Raw genomic sequence first — 22,919 nt, forward strand, 5'->3', positions numbered from 1 at the left:
TTTAAAACTCTGGTTCATATTTGTCTGGGTTTTTTGGCCACTTATTTAACTCAAACTCCTGATCAAAATAATAACATCTCATTATTAAAGATTCAAAATTCCTAACCTGCAGTTACAGGCTTAGAAATCTCCCACATAAGTTCTCTGGTCCTCCACTAACACCTCAGCAAAACCAGGGAAGACAAAACTTGACAGTTTTGTTATTTAAAAGGAACACACAAGCAGAAACTTTTAGATCTTTCACTCATAAACAAGTTGAAAGGGGCACAACCCCATGTTTTTTTCCCTTTGCTGATTACCGTAAGAATGAAACATAATAAGTGGCACATTCCTCTGGAAGAAAAATGTCACTGTATGTAAATAGTGCAAATAAAGGTCTTGCTTCATCTAAAATACCTGCTCTGTTATAGCAGTGTTGTGGTAGCCATAGCAGTCCCTGGTATTGCCAAGTCTCTCACAGCAACTGGAAATTGCAGAAGTGTACAGCTAGGCTAACTAAAAGTTGGTTCTTAGGGCTTGTCTAACACAAAATTATACTGTATTAACCATAGTGGTACAAGCCATCTAGTGTGGATGCAATTATACTGGTATAAAGGTTAGGCTGTAAGGAAAGAGGAATAAAGCATAAGACACCTTTATACTGACATAACTGTGTCCTCATAAGGGGATGAACTAGTATAACCATTTTGGTAAAAAACACCCCCAAACCAACACAGTTATATAGTGGTACAAGGCCTTAGTCACTAGCAGTCATAAGGAATTTTAGGAAAACATTTGAGAAGTCAAGAGTTGTTTTGTTTTTACAGAAGCTTTTTTAAAGGACTTTGTTTGCCTGGGAGTAATTTACAAAGTGCCTCAAAGTGCATGCTTTATTACATACACATAATAGAACATTAAAACACCACCCTTTAAAATGTAGGTAAAAACAGTAAAGGTGTGGGAGAGGTTCTAAAAGAAAAGGTCAAAAGAGGGAGGAAAAGGTATATTAGTGCCAGAAGTGATTAAACTAGAATTCAACTTTGGAGTAAGAAGGTTCTGAGTAATGGAAAAAGATGGAATGAGCTGATGGATTTCTGGGGTGGAATGAGCACCCTAGGGCCCAGCACAGCAAAGGTTGATCTCCTATCCTCATCAGAAAAACTAAACAAGGTGGTGTCTTAACACAAACATCCACCAGACCAAGGCTCAAGAAGCTGTTCTTGAATATACTGTAGCCAGGGCCTACAATATTAAGGGCTACAAACAAACTCAGTAGTGCCAGTTTAAAGTCAACCCACCACTTTATAGGCAGCCTATGTTGGCATAATAAGATTACAGTAGCTCAAGCCAGTGAATATACATACTGTTGCTTTCCGAACAACAGTGGAGAAGCCCTGCTGAAAGCTCCACTAAATGGGAATTACAATAATCCAGCCTCGTGATCACACCAGCACGTGTTGCTGTGCAAGGTTGTCATGAGATAGGGGCACACACTGTGCACACTGCACAGCTGAAACAAACACTTGCTTATCATGTCCAACACACATCTTTCCATAGGAAGGATGTGAACAAAAGTAAGACTAAAATGCTTAATTTGAGTCACAATTTCTAAAAGAAACCCCTCAGTAAAAGCATCCTAACATTGGTCCCTGCCCACCACCAAGACTCCAGATTTTCTGGGCTTGAATGCATCCAGCAAGCAATATTGTCCAGGAATTCATCAGAGTAGAGACTGAACTTGCAGGTCCACGGGGAAAGACACATGGATTAGAAAAGGTGTCAAAAGATCTCAGATATATTGAGCATGGAAAGTAGGACAGATCCTGGATGGGAACAGCAATTCAAATACCTGAGTGATGACACACATAGCTGTGTAACACCACTATTTGACTCCTTCCTTCCAGGTATTTCTTGAATCATTTGAGTACAATTCCAGACACACAAGAGGTTTTCTTTAGGTCATGTCTACTCTAGGATTTCTTTTCTAAGATTTTTACAATTTTGCCACTAGTTCAGTTAAACTTAGTGGAAATTTTAGAATAAAATTCCCTAGTGTTGATAAGGCCCTAGTGCTGAAGCAATAAACCCTGGTCAATCATATCAAAAGCTGCCAAGAAGTCCATCGTGATCAAAATGGCCAAATGACTCTGATGTAATGCCAAGAGGAAATCACTCATGACTGTGACAAGGGCAACCTCAATTCTCATGTAAAATATTCATGTCTTATAGAAATCCATTCAGACATATCATAGCAAGCAAACATTTGACAGTGAAGTGTAAAACATTAACTCTGTCTAAATAATAAAATTATAATAATAAACAAATATGTAAAGCCTCTGCTTTAATAAAGTAAGTTTGAGTAGGACAGAGAGAAGTATTGGTCAAACATTTAAAGATTTAAATAGCACAAATCCAATATAGCTTAGATATAAAAACAAGGGAAACTAAACAGGATTATAACCATATTGTCCTAACTCTAATTTAATCTGATTTTTTAAAATACTGTACAATGACTCAAAGAATGGAAGGAGACGTTTTAATGAGTGTCACCATGTCTCTCACATGATCATCTTTCTCCATTATCCAAGAAAAGAAAAAGAAAAGAAAAGGAAGCTATGCAAAGACCAGGTTTGAAAGTTGTGCTTAATTAAACTGCAAGGAACTAAGAAATCCTCTTCCTTTTTGGCATAGGTTTTTTTTAGTTGTAAGTAAACTGGAATACAAGAAGCTAGTTTCTTTCCTCCTTAGCTATTTTGTTTTAACTTGCATATATTTGTGGTTACTCACCAGCCGTTCTAACATCATTAGTCCCGTGGTAACATTCATTGCCTCTGAACAAAATGGTTTTAAGTCCTTCTGACAGTAGGTCAATGCACTCCGTTGAAAGATTAGGCATCAGTTTCAATATTTGACTAGAGGTTTTTGTTGCTAGTTTTTTTCTTTTAATTACTTACCAGCCCTCAATCTGCCACATCCTGAATTGAATACACATACATAATAAGCAAATCCCTGAAAGAAAGTCATCCCAAACCGAGCAGAGTTGCGACTGGTTTTCTAGTGAAAACTTGCTAACAATGAGCAAGTTGAAAGGTCAGGGTGGGTAAGCTGCGTGGCCCCTTTCCCTTTTCTCACTACAGCAACACCTTGAGGACCTTTGATCTAAATGTCAGTGGTGAAAATACACAAACAGATACTTTCCTATTATACTCACAGGTGTACATTCCTAAAACTGTTACATTCCACTACCTTTATCTGCACTGAAAATCAGTACTTCAAAAAAAATAAAAAATAAAAAATAAAGAGTGATCCCTTCTCTCCTCAGATCATACCAGTATCAGAAAACAAAGTATCAATGTAAGTATTGTATTCTAAACACATACAGCCTGCCTGATATTACACTGCATAAAGCAAGGATAGGACTAGTCTGTTTTGCTACTTTTACTCATTGAGTAGTAGCTTACTTTACAGATAGTCTGTGACTACTCACAGACTAATATAGTGAAAAGCATGAGAAAAGAATCTGGTGCTGGGCCAGCCTACTGGATTTTATGTGTTGAGGAGACCTGGGCTCAAGACTAACTTGACATGCCCATGTCTGTTCAGTAAGAGGTGGCAATGGGGGATGAGTGCTTTAGCATATGTGAAAATATCCTTTTAGGCACCACAATTCCTAGTTTTCAACAGACAGTGGGATAAAAAAGTCGCTTTGCCTTGCCCCAGCCTTTTTTAAAAAAAAACTTAATATATTGTGTGAGTGTTAAGAATATTCATATCCATCTACTGATGTGTTTGTACATTAGTGTTTTACAGGACTCTGAAAAGATTAAACACTATATAAACGTCAAGAGTATAAACACGCAGAAGAAAATTATTATTTCTGCTGTGTCAAAAAGTGTTCTATACGTGCTTCTGACATGCCTCAGTTTTCTTATACTGTGCATGAGTATATTTGAAAGGAATATTTCAAAGAGTAACTAAAAAGCAACTATCTCAAGCTGGCCTAGTTGTACAAGGTGCTGTCCCCATCTCCTTCGACTGGAAAGGATTTTGGAAATGGATACTCAGACTCCCTTTTCTAAAAAATGGCGTGGGAAGAAAATACTACTTCAAGAATGGTTTAGAAACAGCATGCAACATATTTTCCAAGACTCATGTAGAAACTACTGCTCTTTTGGGAGGTGGACGTTAAAAAAAACAACAACAACAAAGCCATAGACAGTGTGCCTACCTTTTAAAGGTCAATCGGCTGTTTCAGTGCTTTATAGTGGAGGCAGTACTTTCCCCTCTCTTTTAAAAACCTCATAAATAATCAATGTCAATACAGGAGAGGAGAGAAAAGAGAGAGACCGCTAAGAGGAGTCAATAGCCAACTTTCCTCTCCACCAATTTTATTCCATGTTTATCAGCAGTTTGGTATTGTACTCCTACCATTACTCTTTTTTTTTTTTTAAAACAAAAGTTGAAGTATAAAAGCCATCATCTAAAAACCTGCAGGCATTTTAAGAGCTGCAGAGGTTAGAAGGGTAGCTCCTGACTCTAAACAGCACCTATTTCCCCGCCCCCCCTTCAATTACAAAAGGGAAGAAGAAAGCTATTACTGGTTTTTACCTCAGTAAAATCCCAACTCATTTTTTTTGTAAATTAGGTGATCTTATAGAACAATGTTCTTTCCAGCAACTGGTCAGACATTCTGGTCTTTCCTCTTATGGTATAAATAAATTCCATAGAAGGCATATTAAAACAAGTAAGTAACAGCAGAGAAACACCCAAGTAGCATGTTTAGGATTCTGTCAAAGAGAGGACAGATTGATCTCTAAATGTAACCCCTTTTGGGGTTTAGAGAGCATGGCCCCTTTAAATTTTTTCCCTAAGGGTGAGGGGGAGCAGTGAAAAAAAGGAGGGAAACTCAGGGGTGTGGCTCTGGAGCTCTGGGGGAGAGTAGGGCTGCAGCCCGCAGGCCCTCACAAAGTGAAGCAGCAGAAAACCTGCCTGAAGCTGGGGAAGGCCAGGGCCGATCGGGGACAACCCAGGACAGGAGCCAGGAGGAGCACTGTGCCAGGGAAGAATTGCCCAAGAAGGACAGGCCGGAGCTGGACCCGGTATCACTGCTGCCCAGAGCTGCATGGGGCTGTGAGTAGTGGGGCTTGTGACTCTGCATTGGGGACAAGGAGGGAGGCTGCTAGCTACTTAAGTGGGGAGGTTGTTGCTCTCTGTGGCTCTGCAGAGAGCAGCAGAAGAAGGCACCGGAGGGGTTTGTTGGGAAAAGATCAGTGGCGCTGAAGACGACCAGGAGCACCCAAGAACTCACCACTGGACTGGAACTTTGCTCAGGACTCCTGAACTCTGTGTGCAGACTCATTGCCTCAGTGTCTGCCCTTCCAGACTGTGCTACCACTGGGCCCGTGGGGCCATGGTTTGGATGCAACCCTGTTCTACTGCTCCCCCTATATTTCCCCTTGTTGTTTTTCTTCTCTCATCCTTCTGTAAATAAATACCTCCCTTTGTTATATCCATTGTACTTTTTCTGTGGCTGTGGGTGTTCACTCTGGGGGGTTTGGAACAGGTGCCCCTGGGTGGAAGGGATTTTTCCTGCTGCATTCCTGCGTGCGTTGTTTCTGGGCAGAGCTGCCTGCAGAGCAGACTCCATCTCGGCCATGAGGATGCTAAAGTTACATAAAGTTAAAGTTTTTTTAAAACTGCTCTTTTAGGGCCAGAACCATAAGAAGCTGATGTGCTTTCATTTGGAAATAGTAAGGAAGGAGTTACAAGGCAAGGCTCTGATCCTGCAAGCACACACCCAAATAACTTTATGGTTGTGCATAGCCCCACTGGGTTCAAATCACACAAGTTAGGCCCTCATCCCACGACTGGATCCATGCTGAAGAACATGATGCTGTGCCAAGTGTTGGAGCAGTTCTACAGCTCCAAGGCTGGTGGTCAGACGGAGAAGAAAGGCTGGGACTTGAGCCTATGATAGCTGTCTGGGGGCAGTGGCTGCCAAGGCCTACCTCACCTTCATGGCCTCCTTCTGCCTGGAGCACCTGGAGCTTCACTAAGAGAGCCTGGCTTTCAGGGGTCACCAGCTGCATCTGCCCATGATGAACCTTCAGCAGAGGAAGGGCCTGGAGCACAACAAGCTCCTAGAGTTCTATTGCCAGGAGCACATCAGCTACATCTGCTGTATCTGCCTGGCCAGCCACAAGCCATGCACCACCAGCCACCCGGTGCAGGAGGCCAAGGCAGAAAAGGAGTCACATCTGAAGAACAGACTGACAGAGCTGTATAATCAGGGTGAAAAAGCTTCTCAGGCATTGGATGAAGTGAGGATGCAGCAAAGATAAGCCAGGGAGACAACTGCCCTAAATATGGATTTTCAGAGAAGTAAATTCTTGGGCTATGTCTACACAAGCAAGCTTACAGCGGTGCAGCTGTACCTATGCAGCTGTGCCACTGTAAACCTTCTAGTGTAGCCATTCTATGCTGATGGTCCCCTGAATGTAATTAATCCACCCCCAGCGAGTGGCGGTAGCTATGTTGGTGGGAGAAGCTCTCCCACTGACATAGTGTCATCCACACCAGTGCTTATGTTGATGTAACTTATGTCGCTCGGTGGGGTGGTTTATTCACACGCCTGAGCGACATAAGTTATACAAACATAACTGATAGTATAGACATAGCCTTAGAAATTAAAGCTTTAATTGCAGAAGAAGAAGAAGAAGAAAATGAGGCAATGAAGAAGGTTGAAGAAGAAGAAGAAAAGCGAGTCTTTGAGAAGTTGGGTTACGTCCATAATGTCCTGGGAAAGAAGAAGAATGGATCCATGTGACTGCACCCTTGCCCTTATGCAGATCTGATTGCAGAATGAGGCACTAAGAGTGAAATTCTGACCCCGCTGAAGACAATGAGAGTTTTGCTATTGACTGCAATGGGGCCAGGATTTCATTCTGAGTATTTACAAGACAGAAGCATGTGAGTAGGCCCTGCACAGGCTAAATATGTGTGAATGAGTGTCTGGGTAGGAGGTGTTAGAGTCATGTCCTTAGCTCTTAAATTGATATAGGCCTACAAGATCAATCCCTAAATAAATAATTGCAGAAAAAAAGCAAATCTAGGATTATATGTATAATTTCTTCTGTCACTTTTAAAAAGCAGCTTCAAAAGTTCTTTCAAAATTTTTAAAAAACCCTTTCAATAGTATTCTGCTTGACTGTGGGCAAAGTTTACATAAATGCCTAATCATTTCTAATTTTAATAAATACTATTTCTGCAAAAATTCTGTTTTAATTTTGAAATTTCTTATTCTAATTCCAAAAAAAAAGAAAAATCTCTATTAATCATAAAATGTCTACATCTCCCACATCTCTCTATATTCATGCAGTTTAACAAATTACAAAAAAAAGTTGCATTCATAAAATCATTGTTATAGAAATTATTCTCCATTGCATCAAGTACAGTTTTCTTACTGTTACATTCTTAAGGACTGAACAAAGATGTGCTTTATCTTATCAGTATACATATTAAATCCCAAGGCAACCTTTTACAGCCAAAAGACACATTGTCAGCACAGAAACCTATGATGCAAGTTTATGCCCCTTAACTTATATAATTAGCATGATCTCCTTTAGCAAGAGGATGCCAAATAACATACAGAAGTTCAAGAGAATCATGAACATAATGAAATAACCAAGACTTTCACATCAAATTATTTCTTACACCTTTGTGATTTCTAGAAATTTTGTTGGACTAAAATCTAAGGGCCAAATTCGGCCTACAATAAAATGTTTTCTACCCATGCATCATTTCATTGGACGCATAGGTGCTGCAGCACCCCTGAGTTGAAGTGGTTTCCATTATATCCAGGGTTTACAGTTTGGTTCAATGGCTCTTAGCACCCCCACTATAAAAAGTGTTCCAGCACCTCTGATTGGAAGTGAATGTTAGCAGGATTGGACCCTTAGCCATGAAGTACCACATCTTGGGGCAGATCCTCAGCTGGTGTAAATTGTCATAGTTCTATTGAAGCGAATGCCCCTTTAAGAGTAAGTGAGGTAAAAAGTAACACACAAAGTGTTTACTGACAGAAAAAATAGGCAAGAAAGATTGAAAGCCTCCCCCCAAATAGATATTAAGTACAATGAATTGAAAAGACAGACATTTGTGAAACTGTCCCACTCAAGATCAATTTGACAGCATTACCCTTAAATTTAGAATTTAGTCAAAACATTTTATCTCACTGGCAAACCACATTACAAGGAGAACATTGAATCTAGACATGCAGTGAAAAGTTTAAAAAAAAAAAAAAAAAAAGCATCTTCTCGTGACCTTTTGCAGCACAGTGTCTACCCAGAGTTTCTTCACTAACTAAGAATGAAAAGGGAAATCTGTACTTGTGCCTGTCATATCACACTTGACTGAGGGGAAAAAAATAAAATAAAATACTGCACATAGTATAGGTTATTTATATTTCCATTGGAAGCCAGTTGAAATTTTGTAGTTCATACACTTCCTGCTTCAATAAAATATTAGTGACATAATTAAATTATTTTGCTAAAATTAATTAAACCTATTTACTATAATATTTTATAATTCTGATGGAATAGGAAAGTTGGAACGGGTAAAGTAAATTGCTAGTCAATAAAAAAGGAAACTCACTGAATACATTCATATCTGCTTGGAGCATCTACTATCATGGTGTTTTTATGCATCCTTTTTATTTATCTATACAGTATTTATATAGCCCTTCATCACCATTGTATCTGAGCCACCATATCTTAATCTTGTTACACTTTTCCCCTTGAAGTTATTATTGATTATAAACCCTAGGAATAACTGGGGGCTGATTTAAAAAAAAAAAAAAAGATTTATGCAGTGCCCCTTCTTTGAACTGCTATTGGTGGAAAAATGTTCAAAAAGGGGAAGATTTTTTTTTTATTACCCCCACCCCTCTTTCACACACACAAAAAAATCCTCAAAACTCACTCTGCTCTCCAAAACCATGAATTCTGACAACCGTATAAAGACAATACCTACTTCATGTAGTAATACTTCATTTTGCTAAGAAAAATAACATTTTTGTTTACAGAACTGTTAAAAGAATGTAGGCAGCAATCCGCCAAATTATATTATACTTTCAAAGGGAAAGAAAACTTTAGCCTAACCAGTTGCAAATGAGCTATTTTAGTAACAGTGCCCTCACAAATGCTCATTAGCCAGCTGATAAAGAGAAACAATTATTTCTCCACTTTACTGACCAAGTAGTGCTTACTATTCTTAATGCATAAGATGTACAGATTCAAGTTTGTAACTTATTACTACTCATACTACAGCCTGGTTAAGAAAAGTGTCAAGAATTTGGCAAACAGAGTAAAGTCATTTGGGGGGAGGGGGGAGTGGGTGTGGGGGCACCCTTTCTAAACTCCTTTACATCAAACAAGCTGTTAATAAGAGGGTTGCCAACAACAGTGTTTAGGAACCTTTAATCACAAATGCAGTATCATCAGGAAGCTATTTATAACACACCTACATCTGGTAAGCTAGACAAGAGGGGAATGTTTCTAAATATAACAACACTTCTATTCAGGTGCAATTAAAAAGATCTAATTTTAAGGAGGACAAGTACATTTAAGAGCTCTGAGATGGATTACAACATATATGATTAATAAAACATAAATCCTATTATAAGAAAAAAAGCCACCAAAGGCTGAATGAAGGAGGGAAATAAGGAAAATGTTATTCTGTCTTCATTCTTCCATGCTTCTGGAATGTGGGTAGATCATAGTAAAATTTTAAGTGGCAAGAAGATTAAAGGAAAACTGTTAAAGCCAAGAAGGACACTAACATCATCTGGTGTAAACTGGCATAGTTCCACTGACTTCAATGTATCTATGCTGATTTACACCAGCTGAGGATCTAGCCCACTAGCTTTACAGAAGGTACTGTCTATTAAAATTGTAATTCAATTAGAATCAAGGCTTCCATAGCAATTAAAGCAAATCTTGCCCTAGCTAGAGCCATTTTGTCACAGTATTTTTCTTTTTGCTTTAAATAGCTTTGTAGGCATGTGCACTAATAAAAGATATAAACATTGATAATGTACTTAGGTTTGTCATTTCATAGCATCTTCAGGAGTGCCAGGCACTTTACAGAAAATACATAAAAAATGCCTTGCAGATCTTACAGTATAAGGACCAATCATTCTACAAATCCTACCAAGTGTATTGCTTACTATTAAAAATAATCCCAATGACTTCAGTGGTGTGCCTCACAGTAGCAAGAACTATGTTCATATAGTAAGCTGTAACAAGTGATGGACTTGGCAAACAAGGTAGGAGACCAAAACAGAAAAACACAACTTATGGAGATATGGTAACATGATTACTCAGTTTAGGCATGAATGTATTTTTGTGGATCAAAGTTGATTGTGTGTGTGTTTCTGTGGACTTAGGACACATTTTTCATACATGACATTGCAGAAGAGGATCTTTAAAGCCTTGTCTTTGGACTTTTTTTATCATATTAGAAAATGACTGTGAACATGAATGGAACATGGATTCTAATATGACACATTTAGTGAAGATGTGCCCTAAGAGTGACTTGAATAAGGTGAAGGAATTAAGAATAGTGGCAAAAATTCTTAATGGCAGCTCCCACATGGTTTCATGGTTAAGCATACATCCCATGCACTGAAAAGTGTAATAACTACAGAAACAAATATTTTGTCCAATATTCAAGGCAAAAAAATGGAAAAGGATGCCAACTATGAAACTAAATTAGCTGCCATCACTCAGAGGTTTGCAAAAAAATGAAGCCAAATATCCATGATAGTTATTTACTACAATATTTACTTAAGCACCAAAAGGCTAGAAACCATTGTCATAATTGTAATGCTTCTAGTGAAAAAATAGTAGCAACTTATCATACTATCCAAAGTTCCAGCTGGAAATGCAGTACCTAAATATTTTACATTATCTTTCTAAATATCATTTGGGACAACTGAATCAGTAGCATTAATGACAAAAATAAATAAATATATCTGCTACACAATGCCAGTTACTTTTTTCTGCACTATTTTCTGAGCTCCAGGTGTTTCAGTGTAATACTTCAATAACAACTACTTAATATTTTGTATTTACACTTTCTAAAAAGTTAACATTTAGAATGGTACCAATTGTTGTGACTATGTATGATTGATCAGCTTAAAACAAAATGTAAAATAATGGTAAAGAGTCTTTCATCAATACACAGTTTGTAGAGAAGTAATTGATGAATTTTATTAATTGACCATTGCTGCTTTTAAGACATATGATAGAACCTAGCCGCTGGTGTGAATTTTGCAAATTAATAAAACATGAAATCAAGTATACAGCATTACTGAAATGTAGTTTTGTTCATTAATGTTGAAAAAATAGTTGTCTATTTATGACTCTTTCCAAGCATAATAGTAACTGTACTGTACTGTATTTTGAAAAAGTAAGGAAGACTTAGAAACATGAGACCTCACTACAGCACTCTGCTATTATCAGTTTGCTGAGAACATGAGTGATACTGAAGCTTTTGGCAAGATTTAGCAGGTTCGTGAATCAGCAAATTGAGAGTGCGGCTCTTCTGTAATAAATCTCTTCATAAATGTTCATATCCTAAGGATATGCTCAGTTATATTTCTGTATTTTAGTTAATTTTATTAATACATCTCCTTTCACATATTTTTACATTGGATTGTAATGTTACCTAGTAATTCTACAAGGAAAAATTACATGTTAACATGAGGAGTAATGAAAAATTACAGCCCAAGTAAGTCTTTTAGATTTTTTTTAAAATGCTTAATATTGATTAGAATCATACAAAGAAAAATATATATTTCTCTGAAATTTTGTTAATTGCTTTCTAGAAATAAATTCACTATTATTTCAGTTGGAAAATTTAATAGTTTCTTCACAAGACATTTCCAGCTGATTGATGAGGAAAATAGACCCTGATTTGTTTTGTTTTTTAAATATGGATTGTGCAACTGTGTTATTCAAAGTGAAGCTGCTATAGTAGATTATACTCATCATCACTTCCAGCTACAAACACTTTACAAAAGTTATAGATTTTGTTTCACATTTTGGGGTATCACACCTGCTTAAATAATTTTTCTAAACAAAATTATTTGCTCTTTTAATTTTCTTTTTTTGTTAAGTATTAATTTGTGGAATTTAGTAACAACTACCTCTTGCAAATGCAGAAATACAAATTGTTTAGAGGTAAAAGCATTGTAAATATGGTATAATTAAAAAGAAAATTAACACAATTTGTCTTATTTGTAAGAAAATCTCCTCAAAATCCTCTCTGTATTCTGCAAAGTTTTATAGCTCTGGTGGAATTAAGATTTAGCATTTATCAATTAAAACAGAATTCACTTGGAATAGAGAGTTAAAACTTGAACCAATTTGTCAGCCACGATTATCACTTGGAAGGACATTCAGTTTATTAAAGACAACTACTGTGTGATAAGGACAGGATAGATACTAATAACCATGCCGTTTAAATTGCTTGAGTTGGCATTATGCCCAAGTTCTTCAGCTCAGTATATCAATGCACTTGTTGCTGGCAAAGAAAGAGAGGAACTCCCTCAGATCTGAAAATACCATACAAACTTCTCTTTTAAAATAAACGATGAGAATGAACTGTCCTGAACTGTCCTGCTCACTCCTTATGTTTCCGTTTGGCAGAGAGGAGAAAGACAAAACTATCAGTTGTTTTTTTTTTTTTTTAAACTATCTTCCTAAATAGTAAAAAATGGGAAAGCATAAAGATGTTAGGGCTCTCATTTTGAAATTCAGGTATACATAGTAGTCCTACGTTTCGCTTATGTTAATGTTGCAATTATAAACAAACAGTTGCTTTGTCTAATTTACCATCCCCCCCTCCCCAAAAAACTTCTTGCTTTCAATGACTAACCTAAGAAAAGTAGAAAACTCCTGGTGAATCCAATGATTTTGTTACAGTTTATTACTTTTTTAAAGTTTATATTAAGCTGCCTCAAAAGAAATAAAACTAACACATTTGTTTCTATTTTAATTTAAATCAAAACAAGATTGATGTTACCACGCAATTTACAACAGTTATAGAAAGTGTTTTCTTGACCATTGTAAAGCTGCGATCAAGAAGGTATTTTATGCACAACCATTTCCTTTCAGTTTATATCAAAACTCAAATTATGTTTATATTTGAGACACCTTGAGTATTGTGTGAAGTGTGAAGTTAGACTTCAATTTCATACGTGGAAAAACCAACTATGAAAACATGTTTTCATCATCTTCTTGAGTCCCTGTTAAAGAAAACGTGTATTCTCTTTGGACAGGAAGAATTCCTCATCTCTAACATCCCGGTATATAACTGAAACAAACGACATGTTTGCTAAATACTTTATATTACCCCAATTGTTCAAATAGTGCCTAGTAATGGGTCAGCATTACCCCATTCATCAGGAGTTCAGTTGAACAAATATGAGTTTTGCTGAGACAATGGGCCTCAGCTGCAGGACAAATACACGATATGACCTTGAATTTTAATCTTTGGTGAAAACGTGTCTTACCTTTTTGCAACTCGTCCTCCAGCGTCTTCAAGTGAATGATCTAGAAAAATAAAAACAAACTCCAAATGTAACAGGGCAGAATTTGAATCCAACCATCCACTTTGCTAGTTTTTGTACAGACTAGTTCCTCACCGTTTGAACTACAAACAGCAACTTTCCCGTGACATTTATTTTTACTAGTGAGCAATAAAATCACCCCGTTGTCCAATTAATGTGCGCATCAGCGTTTTCATGTGCCTTTCACCATCTTGTGCGAGGGGGGAAAAATGGAAAGGCAAAGACATAAAAGAGCATCAGTGACAAGAGTTTCAACTCATTTATAAATCCAGATAAAAGTTAATAGTTAAACTCCTTCCTCTCTCCTCCACCCTCCCAAGTGCTGATGTCCTTTAAGAAATGAACTGTTTTTGTTCTCTTTTACCAGAGGCTAGACAATCTGTCAACATCTCCACTTTATTTACGGATTGAGCAACAGCAGTTCCTCAAACATCAACATTTTACGTTAATCCTGGAGATAATCCACTTCTCTAAAACTAAGAGATCTGCCAGCATCTGTATTATTTGTTTTTAAAAACCAACAGTAAGAGTCTCGATCTATCTTCCCTGCATTCAGAAGAAAGGAGGAAAACTAGCCCAGAATCTCTCCACTTTCAGTTCCCTTCCCTTGCCCCCCCCCCCGGCAGCCCCCCACAAAAATATTCCCCACAGATCCCCCACCTGCTCAAGTCTAGTGGGATTTCACAGGAGGAAACAAAATCTTCCAAGTGGTTCCTTTCGGGCGATTTCTTCAACCCGTCTGGAGGTCTAAACCTGAAAAACAAACACCTCTATTGAATGCAAACGAAGCTTTGGAGGACGGTGTTAATTCTCCAGCAGACAGCTACTCTCAGTGTCTGGTTACACAAACATACCTACAGACAGGTTGGAGAGAAATCCCTTAGAAACCAAAAATAAATGCAAAGGGGGGTGTTGTTTGGCGTGTGTGTGTGTGGATCTGGCGAGGGGAAAGACACCCCCAGGGAAGCATGCTCCGGGCAGCTTCAATGCTGGGACGAGGAGGCAGGATTGGGTGGGGGGTATTAAAACAATAGGAACAAGCTTGGAAGGGGCAGATGCTCCAGAAAGTTTTAAAGCGCTCGTGAGAGAGAGGGAGACTTTCCCCTAGCTAGGGAGAGGGGTGTGTGGTTGGGGGGGGGGGGGGGGGGGGGGGCGTGGGGCGCGCGGCCCCCGGGGGGGGCGGGGGGGGGGGGGGGGGGGGGGGGGGCAGGGCTCTAGTGCCACCAGCCCCACCCGCACTCTTGTTTGGCCACTGGCCTCCGCGCCGAACTTACCTGCGGGGCGCGGGGGGCAGGCGGAGGCTGCGGCTGCCGGGAGCAGGGAGCCCCCTGCCTCATCACTCCCCGAGCACAAAAAGAAGCCGGGCGGCCGCCGTACCAAGCCCGGGGGGAGCAGGCGGGACACAGCCCCCAGAAAGCTTAGAAATCCCCGCGGGCGGCCCCGCCCCTCCTCCGCCACCGCCTCACAGCGGGGGGCAGCTGCCCGGGGGGCCTCGCGCTCTCATGGTCTCCCCGCGGCGGGCCGGGCCTCCGGGGGAGAGAGACGCTGCGGGCGGGGGGAGTTCACCGGCCTGTTGCCCTGCCGCGGGGTGGCGGTGAGTTTACTCTGGGGGGTGGGGGTGTTGCGCGGGAGTAGCACTGGCTGCACCCAGCAGCAGCAGCCGCCCCAGTCACACGCCGCGCTCCTGCCCCGGCTACTTCATTGACCTGGAGGTGGTGTGTGAGTGTGTGCGGGGGGGGGGGGGGAATAGCCATCTCCCCAAATCTCCCCCTTCACCCTGCCCAGCCCCATGTGATTGGGCAGCTTCCCATCTGTCACGTGACACTCCCCCCCCCCCCCCAGCTGCTTCACTTTCACTTCGGTCCCACAGCGAGGGATCCAGAGGGAGTGAGGGCGGGTGGTTGCGAAGGGGGAGGGGGGCGACAGCCTTTGGGAGGGGGGTGTCTGGGAAAGTGACAGTGTCTCCTGGAGAGGGGGCAGGAGGCCGGGTGTAATGGGACTGGGGCAGCAAGGGGATGTGTGTGGGGGGGAGGGGGTAGAAAGGTTGCCCCCAAAAGATAGAGGTGATTGATGAGCCCTGAAAACTCCCCTCACTCCCCAGCTGGCTTCCTGTTGTCAGTACAGCTCAAAGCACACGCACTAAGACACACTCTCGCCCTCCCGAGCCCCAGTCCCAGCAGGGACAGGCGAACAGTCCAGTTGCGTGTGGCACTGACTTAGCTCTGCTGCCCCCGCAGAGATTACAGCCCTGGGGCTGGGAGTTCTTGCAGTAAAGCACATTTTCTTAAATAGAAAGAAAAAAGGAAGATGGGTGGACGGGGCGTGGAGACTTATAGGAGCCTGTTTGTGGGAAGCTTCCCAGTGGTGAGCTGGAGGGGATTTGCGGGGGGGCCTTCGTTCATATTTCAGGACCAAATTGAAGGCTGGATTGGAATGATTTCCTTGCTTTCTGATGGAACTCACACCCACTCTGGAAACTACTTAATCATCTCTGCCAGCGAGGGTTTATCTTAAGGGCTGATAACAATCCAGCTTCAGAGCAAGTGTTCTGCCTTCTGAATAGCAAATCGCATCAGGTATTTTCAAAAGGTTTCCCGTGCAAGAGTACCTTAAGTCCCTTTTCAAGGCCTTACCCATCTCTTCCCCTGCCCCCCATTTGAAATGCTCTGCAACCCAAGATTACTCAGATCCAACAGGATACTACTCTAACAATTCACTCAGTGGCCCATGTTTATACTAGGGATGAAGCTGGCCCAGTATACATTTTGGGAACTAAGTGTAAACATTTCCAGCATGTGCACTTTAATACAAGTATGTCAGATGTTTTCTCCTCCCTCCTTGGTTATGATGTAGTGGCTTTGTTTAAATGGGAAAAGGAATGATTAAATTCCCCCTCTTTTCACTACAAGCAACTTCATAAGAACGGCCATACTGGGTCAGACCATAGGTCCATCTAGCCCAGTATCCTGTCTTCCGACAGTGGCCAATGCCAGGTGCCCCAGAGGGAATGAACAGAACAGATAAACATCAAGTGATCCATCCCCTCTCGCCCATTCCCATCTTCTGGCAAACAGAGGGTAGGGACACCATCCCTGCCCATCCTGACTATATTTCTGATATACTGAGTTTATCAACTATTAAGGGGGGAAATTTTTCGGGGAGTCCTTTGTTAAACTATTGGTATAATTCAAATGGTAGGAGCCAACTGGGAGAGGTATTCCTCCTCCAATCAAGAGTTCTTACACTTCCTCTGAAATTATGATTGCCTGCACTACACTTAAATTGAGAATGGGAGGTGGTCAGGTCAGCGACCACAGAACAGAGTGGATAATTCTCAACAATTACACAAAGATGTGATAGCACTTAGTTTGTTAATTATTATCTCACGTGCAACATTCAGAGAGAACATGATGCCTTGTGTGAGTCAATTGGCATTGGCTTATTAATGCTTTTATTTAAGTTCTTGCTTTCTGTCATTCTATCAGCAGTCGCCAAACATGGAACATCTCACCTTCATCGCCTTTAATGAAGTAATCTTCATCCATATTCCCCTGGGACCTGGTCATAAACACAGTTGTAAAGTTGTTGAGCAGTGGCACGCGCATGCTGTAAGACACTGGAGTGCACTAAAATTTTGCTCCATATCATATAAGACTACTTGAGAAAGAGCAATTTCTGACAACTTGTAGGTTCCATGAATGGGCAAAATATACCTGGGATCATGGTTTTGAGTATACTACTGCCAGGAAAAGAATAAAAGCTATATAATACATATTCCTATCTGCAACCGTGGTCAATGACACCGGCTTCAGAAGAAGGTGTAAAATCTCAGATAATATTATAATATTTTACCATAGGAAATTTTTTCTCTGACCCAGTTTATGCCTGGAACCATTAGATGTGATAGTTTTTGTCATGTTTGTCTTAGTTACTGTAACTGAAAATGAAACTTGTTCATAAATGTTTATTTCTTGTTTGACTGTATGGTAGTGCCTCGACAGTATCCTGTTGCAGTGAGTTCCATTCATTAATTATGCTTTGTGTAAACAAATATTACCTTTAAACTGTTTTAAACTGAGTCCCTGTTAATTTTAGTATTCTCCAATGTCCTTTTAATATGTGGAACTTTCATTAGGAATACACAATAGTGCTACTCTATACCATTCATAATTCCATCAGATAGTCCCTTAATCTTCCCATTTCAAACACGGGGCCAAATTCTGCCACCTTTACTTGCACTGAGTAGCACCTTACTGTGCCAGACATCCCAATGAAATCAATAGGCTCATTCAGAGTAAGATACTACTCACAGAGTATCTGACAGAATCTGGCTCTAATTATATGGTTCCCCATCTCTCTCCATCTGTAACCATAACATACTCACTAAACAGGACTAATGGCTTGAGTTGGGGAAAGAAAACATTTTAACAATCATTGAAACACTTAAACAATAGTGTAATTTACACTGAAACATCATCAGTGAAGGTAGTCAAGAGCAACCCACATAAAGCACCTTGCATGGAGAGTGAATAGATGACTCAGGCAGTCTGTCATCTAATTTTGTGAAAAGATTAAAACAATCCTAGCCAAACATCACTAGAGCCAGGGTGATTTTAGGAAGACCATTATGTTTTCCTCCAACTGCATTTGTGTCATACCTTTCTACCTTCAGTTTCATAGAAGACTGCAAAGAAAAAGGAAGACACAATAGATTAGAAAGTGAGGGGAAGGAGCTTTAAAATTGTTGGTGTAGTTTAAAAAAAGAAATCAACCCATCTGTGTGTAACCTTATTTTCTTGACAGTGCTTTTATATTAAATATTTAAAATAACATTTTTTACTTGGTATGAGGATAAACTTGGGCCTAAAATGTATGAAGTTACGTCATTTATTTGTGTTTGTTTTACTTTAACATTAGGAAAAGTGGTCTCAAAGAAGTGTGTGACTATCTGACTAAGGAATTTCTGCACCTCAGAAATACAGAGTTCTGACACTTATAATGTTGTTTCTGCATGATGGGAAAGTATTATTAATACTCCATATCAGAAACAGAGTGGATTGGAATCCAAGGTGAAATGGCCTGCATTTGCCAGTCTAGGTGCACCATGTGACTATATATATATATATATGTGGAGATATACCTATCTCATAGAACTAGAAGGGACCCTGAAACATCATTGAGTCCAGGCCCCTGCCTTCACTAGCAGGACCAAGTACTGATTTTGTCTCAGATCCCTAAGTGGCCCCCTCAAGTATTATACCACCCTGGGTTTAGTAGGCCAATGCTCAAACCACTGCGCTATCCCTCCCCCCCCAGCATGCTCAGCATGAACAGGCTGGGTCTGATGTGCTGATCTATGATTTTTGGTTAGCAATACTGCCATTTAACAGCATTAGAAAAACAGAAGACAAGTCCAAACAAATGCATGACATGTATTTCCATCCTGAAATACCCACAATCCTTGCTTCTGCTTGATATATGCCTGTGGACTGCATCATTCCCAGTAACATTTCATTCTGAAGTGAATAGGAAACGTACTGGAAAATGCTCTGGGACAAGGTTAATTCTACCTCCCTTTTTTCCAGTCTCCCTTAGTTAACCATGCTGTCAGTCTCCCTAGCCACATGAAATCATCAAACAGCCCATCTCAGAAATCTATTGTTTTAATGAGATCTGTGTCCTCTGGAAACTTAGATTTGATTAAATTTTGTGAAAAGGAACATGTATCCATTATGTTATGCAGAACTCTCATTGAGGTCAGTGTAATTCCATTAATTGATCTAGGGTAGTATATGGCCCTTAGCATACTTCTGACACCAATAATAAAACCTCTTTATTAAATATATTTTGTAGCAGCTCCTGTTTCTGCAATGTCAGTGTCTTGTACTGCTTTAGATTCACCAGAACGCTACCTGTGGATGGAGGACAGTAAGGTACATTTCCATATCATTGCAAGGACCAGATTCTCCCCTACAGCCTATCAGATGATTCTGACCCCTAAGTAGTTACAATATCATTTAAAATAAAGTTAATACCATGCAGAAACTTTTAAAGCTAACCCCAGTATTTTGTCTAATGAATATTGGAACAGTGACCAAATGCCTGAATATGAAGTACACATTCTTTATGCAGCTGGGTCAACTAATTCAGATTTAATCTTCAAAAAGAATATAATGCCACCAGAGATCTATAATATTCCAGGTATGCAATCCTTGGATTTAAATAATATATTGCAATATACATAGTACTATTTTAGACATGCATAGGTGTTTCATCACTAAAAGGAGTGGGGAAAGGTAATCTTGTGGGTTAAAACAAAGGAATGGGAGTTAGATCAATTTTCTATTCCTGAACAAGACACAGACGTGCTGTATCCTTGTGTAAGTCACTGCCTCAGTTTCCCTGTCTGTATAATGTAAATAACACTTAGTAATATTTTCCACCCTGTTTCAGCAGTTCTAAATGGCTGAGGACCTACCTATGTAAGATACCACTTCTCTCCCTGTGACATAGTGATACAGTTGCAGTCAGCAGAAGCACCTGACTCTAGCCCCATTCATATAAGTGGGGAGATGTTTGCAGATTGTTCTGTGTTAGAGCCCTAGACGTTTGAAACCCACATGCTCCCCAGGTCCATAACAGCTCCAGTTTATTAGCCTTCAGGGCATTCTGCAACACCCCCACCCCTTTCTGCCTTGCCCATGAACAAGTGTGTGTGTTGGATAGAGCTAGGTAGTAGAGGTGTGGAACTCTGGGGATTGTGTGTGTGAAATGATTAATGTTTATTATATTGATGTTATGTCTAGATTAGTTCAATCTGGGGAAATTGAACTGGGTGGGTGTTTATGTATGTTTTTAGGATATTTTTAAAAGTTTGTCAAGGGCACCCAGAGTATTGGATAGGTGTTCCTTTATAGTTTGTAAAAATCCAAATAAAAATAGATAAATGTGTGGAATTATTATTAAAATCAAGAAAAATATTGGGGTGTCATTATGGCTTCTTTCCCCCTTTTTATATGCATGATTGAAATTTCAAGGAGATTTTACCTGGTGCTGCATGGTTGTAATCTTTGTACTTTCATTTAAAATTACTAAACCACAAATCAGTAGTAGTAGAAAATTCTAATATTGTAGAAGTTATATAACTGTAGCAATTATGTGAGAAGGAAGAGAAAGTTAAAATGATTCTGCCACAAGTGAAGAACCATTGAGATTGCCTATTTAAAACACTTTGATGAGGGAGGTGGTTTGTGTTTATATATGCTACTGGGTAATGGGTAAAATTTTCAAAAGCATCTAAGACTCATTTCCAAAAGTGGCCTAAGCACTTAAGAAAATAAGCTTCATTGACAGTCAATGGAACTTATGTTTCTAAGTGCCAAAGTCACCTTTCAAAATGGGACTTAGGCTGCTAAGTCACTTAGGTGCTGTTACTAGAAGGGAGGTTTTTTTTTTCCATTTTGTATTTTAGGGTAATATTTGGCACTTAGCTACTATGGGTCCAATTCCAGGCTCCAAAGCAATAAAGGCAGCCTAGAAAGACCTCCAGGAATATGAGGATTGCAGGGGTTACATAGGAACATAGGAATTGCCCTAGTGGATCACACCAGGGATCTATCTAGTCCAGTAGCCTGTCTCAAACAGTGGTCAGTATGGGCTGCTTCAGAGGAAGGTGCAAGAAGCCCCTGGAACAGGTAGTTATGGAGAAGTCAAATTTGTTTGTATTCCTTCTAAAGCTATTATTGATTTTTTAAATTCTTCTTGTTATAACACAGGGCACTCATTCTTGTTATCCACATACATGTAAAAATCTTCTTTGAATTTACAAAGACCTTGGCCTCAATGTTATCTTGTCTCAATGAGTTCCATGGGTTAACTGCACATTGTGAGAAAAATTCCTTTTATCGGTTTCCAATTTGCCACCTTTCAGTTTTATCCAATAGCCTCTTGTTATTGTTTTATGGGAGAGAGCACTACAGGTTCCTGTATACCTGCTCTTTACCACTGGTTGCTTTTAATACCTTTCTTATACCCGCCCTCTTGTTCACCTAATCCCCATTCTACCCAGCCGATATCAAAGGCAGTGTTGTCATTGACTTCAATGAGAGCAGGAGCAGGCCCCTACTCTCTAAAGTAAATCTCAGTCTTTTCAATCTCTCTTTATATGAGAGTATTTCCATGCCTCTAATCATTCCCATTGCTTATCTCTGAGCCTCCTTTATTTCTAAGATTTCCTTTGTGAGTTAGAATGACCAGAATGGGGGCAGAGTGTTCCAGGTGAGGGGTTACCATTGATTTGTATAATAGCATATTAATTCCTTCAGCATGTTTCTTCATCCCATTCCTTATGCATTCTAACATTTAGTTGACTTTTTGACTGTTGCTGCACACTGAGCAGAGTTTTTCACTGAGCTGTCCACAATCATGCCCATGTTTTTTATCTGTCACTATTACTTTAGAACCCAGTATGTGCAATTCAAAGGATCCCTTCCTGCCTGCAGTGTTTTGCATTTGCCATCCTGTTGCCCCATTCACCTTGCTTAGTTACACCTCTCTGAAGGGACTATTTAGAAAAACTGGATGAGCACAAATCCATGGGGCCGGATGCGCTGCATCCGAGGGTGCTAAAGGAGCTGGCGGATGTGATTGCGGAGCCATTGGCCATCATCTTTGAAAACTCATGGTGATCGGGGGAGGTCCCGGATGACTGGAAAAGGCTAATGTAGTGCCCATCTTTAAAAAAGGGAAGAAGGAGGATCCAGGAACTACAGGCCAGTCAGCCTCACCTCAGTCCCTGGAAAAATCATGGAGCAGGTCCTCAAGGAATCAATTATGAAACACTTAGAGAAGAGGAAAGTGATCAGGAACAGTCAGCATGGATTCAGCAAGGGGAAGTCGTGCCTGACTAACCTAATTGCCTTCTATGTTGAGATAACTGGCTCTGTGGATGAGGGGAAAGCAGTGGATGTGTTATTCCTTGACTTTAGCAAAGCTTTTGATACGGTCTCCCACAGTATTCTTGCTGCCAAGTTAAAGAAGTATGGGCTGGATGAATGGACTGTAAGGTGGATAGAAAGCTGGCTAGATCATCGGGCTCAACGGGTAGTGATCAATGGCTCCATGTCTAGTTGGCAGCCGGTTTCAAGTGGAGTGCCCCAAGGGTCGGTCCTGGGGCCGGTTTTGTTTAATATCTTTATTAATGATCTGGAGGATGGTGTGGACTGCACTCTCAGCAAGTTTGCAGGTGACACTAAACTGGGAGGTGTGGTAGATACACTAGAGGGTAGGGATCGGATACAGAGGGACC

The 22,919-nt window shown here is 40.2% G+C and overlaps 1 protein-coding gene across 1 annotated transcript in view; it reads right to left on the bottom strand.

Moving 5' to 3' along the window:
• PRDM1 (PR/SET domain 1) overlaps positions 1 to 14,357 on the bottom strand; it is a 116,207-nt gene extending 101,850 nt beyond the window's left edge. The window contains exons 1-2 of the mRNA XM_034765957.1: positions 14,273 to 14,357; positions 13,556 to 13,595 (exon numbers count right to left, since the gene is read on the bottom strand). The gene's annotated coding sequence lies outside the window, so the exon portion shown is untranslated. The remainder of the gene's footprint in view (positions 1 to 13,555; positions 13,596 to 14,272) is intronic.
• Between the last annotated feature and the right edge of the window lie 8,562 nt (positions 14,358 to 22,919).

The sequence above is a fragment of the Trachemys scripta genome, chromosome 3 (assembly GCF_013100865.1).
Source record: "Trachemys scripta elegans isolate TJP31775 chromosome 3, CAS_Tse_1.0, whole genome shotgun sequence".
In the NCBI taxonomy this organism is placed as follows: domain Eukaryota; kingdom Metazoa; phylum Chordata; order Testudines; family Emydidae; genus Trachemys; species Trachemys scripta.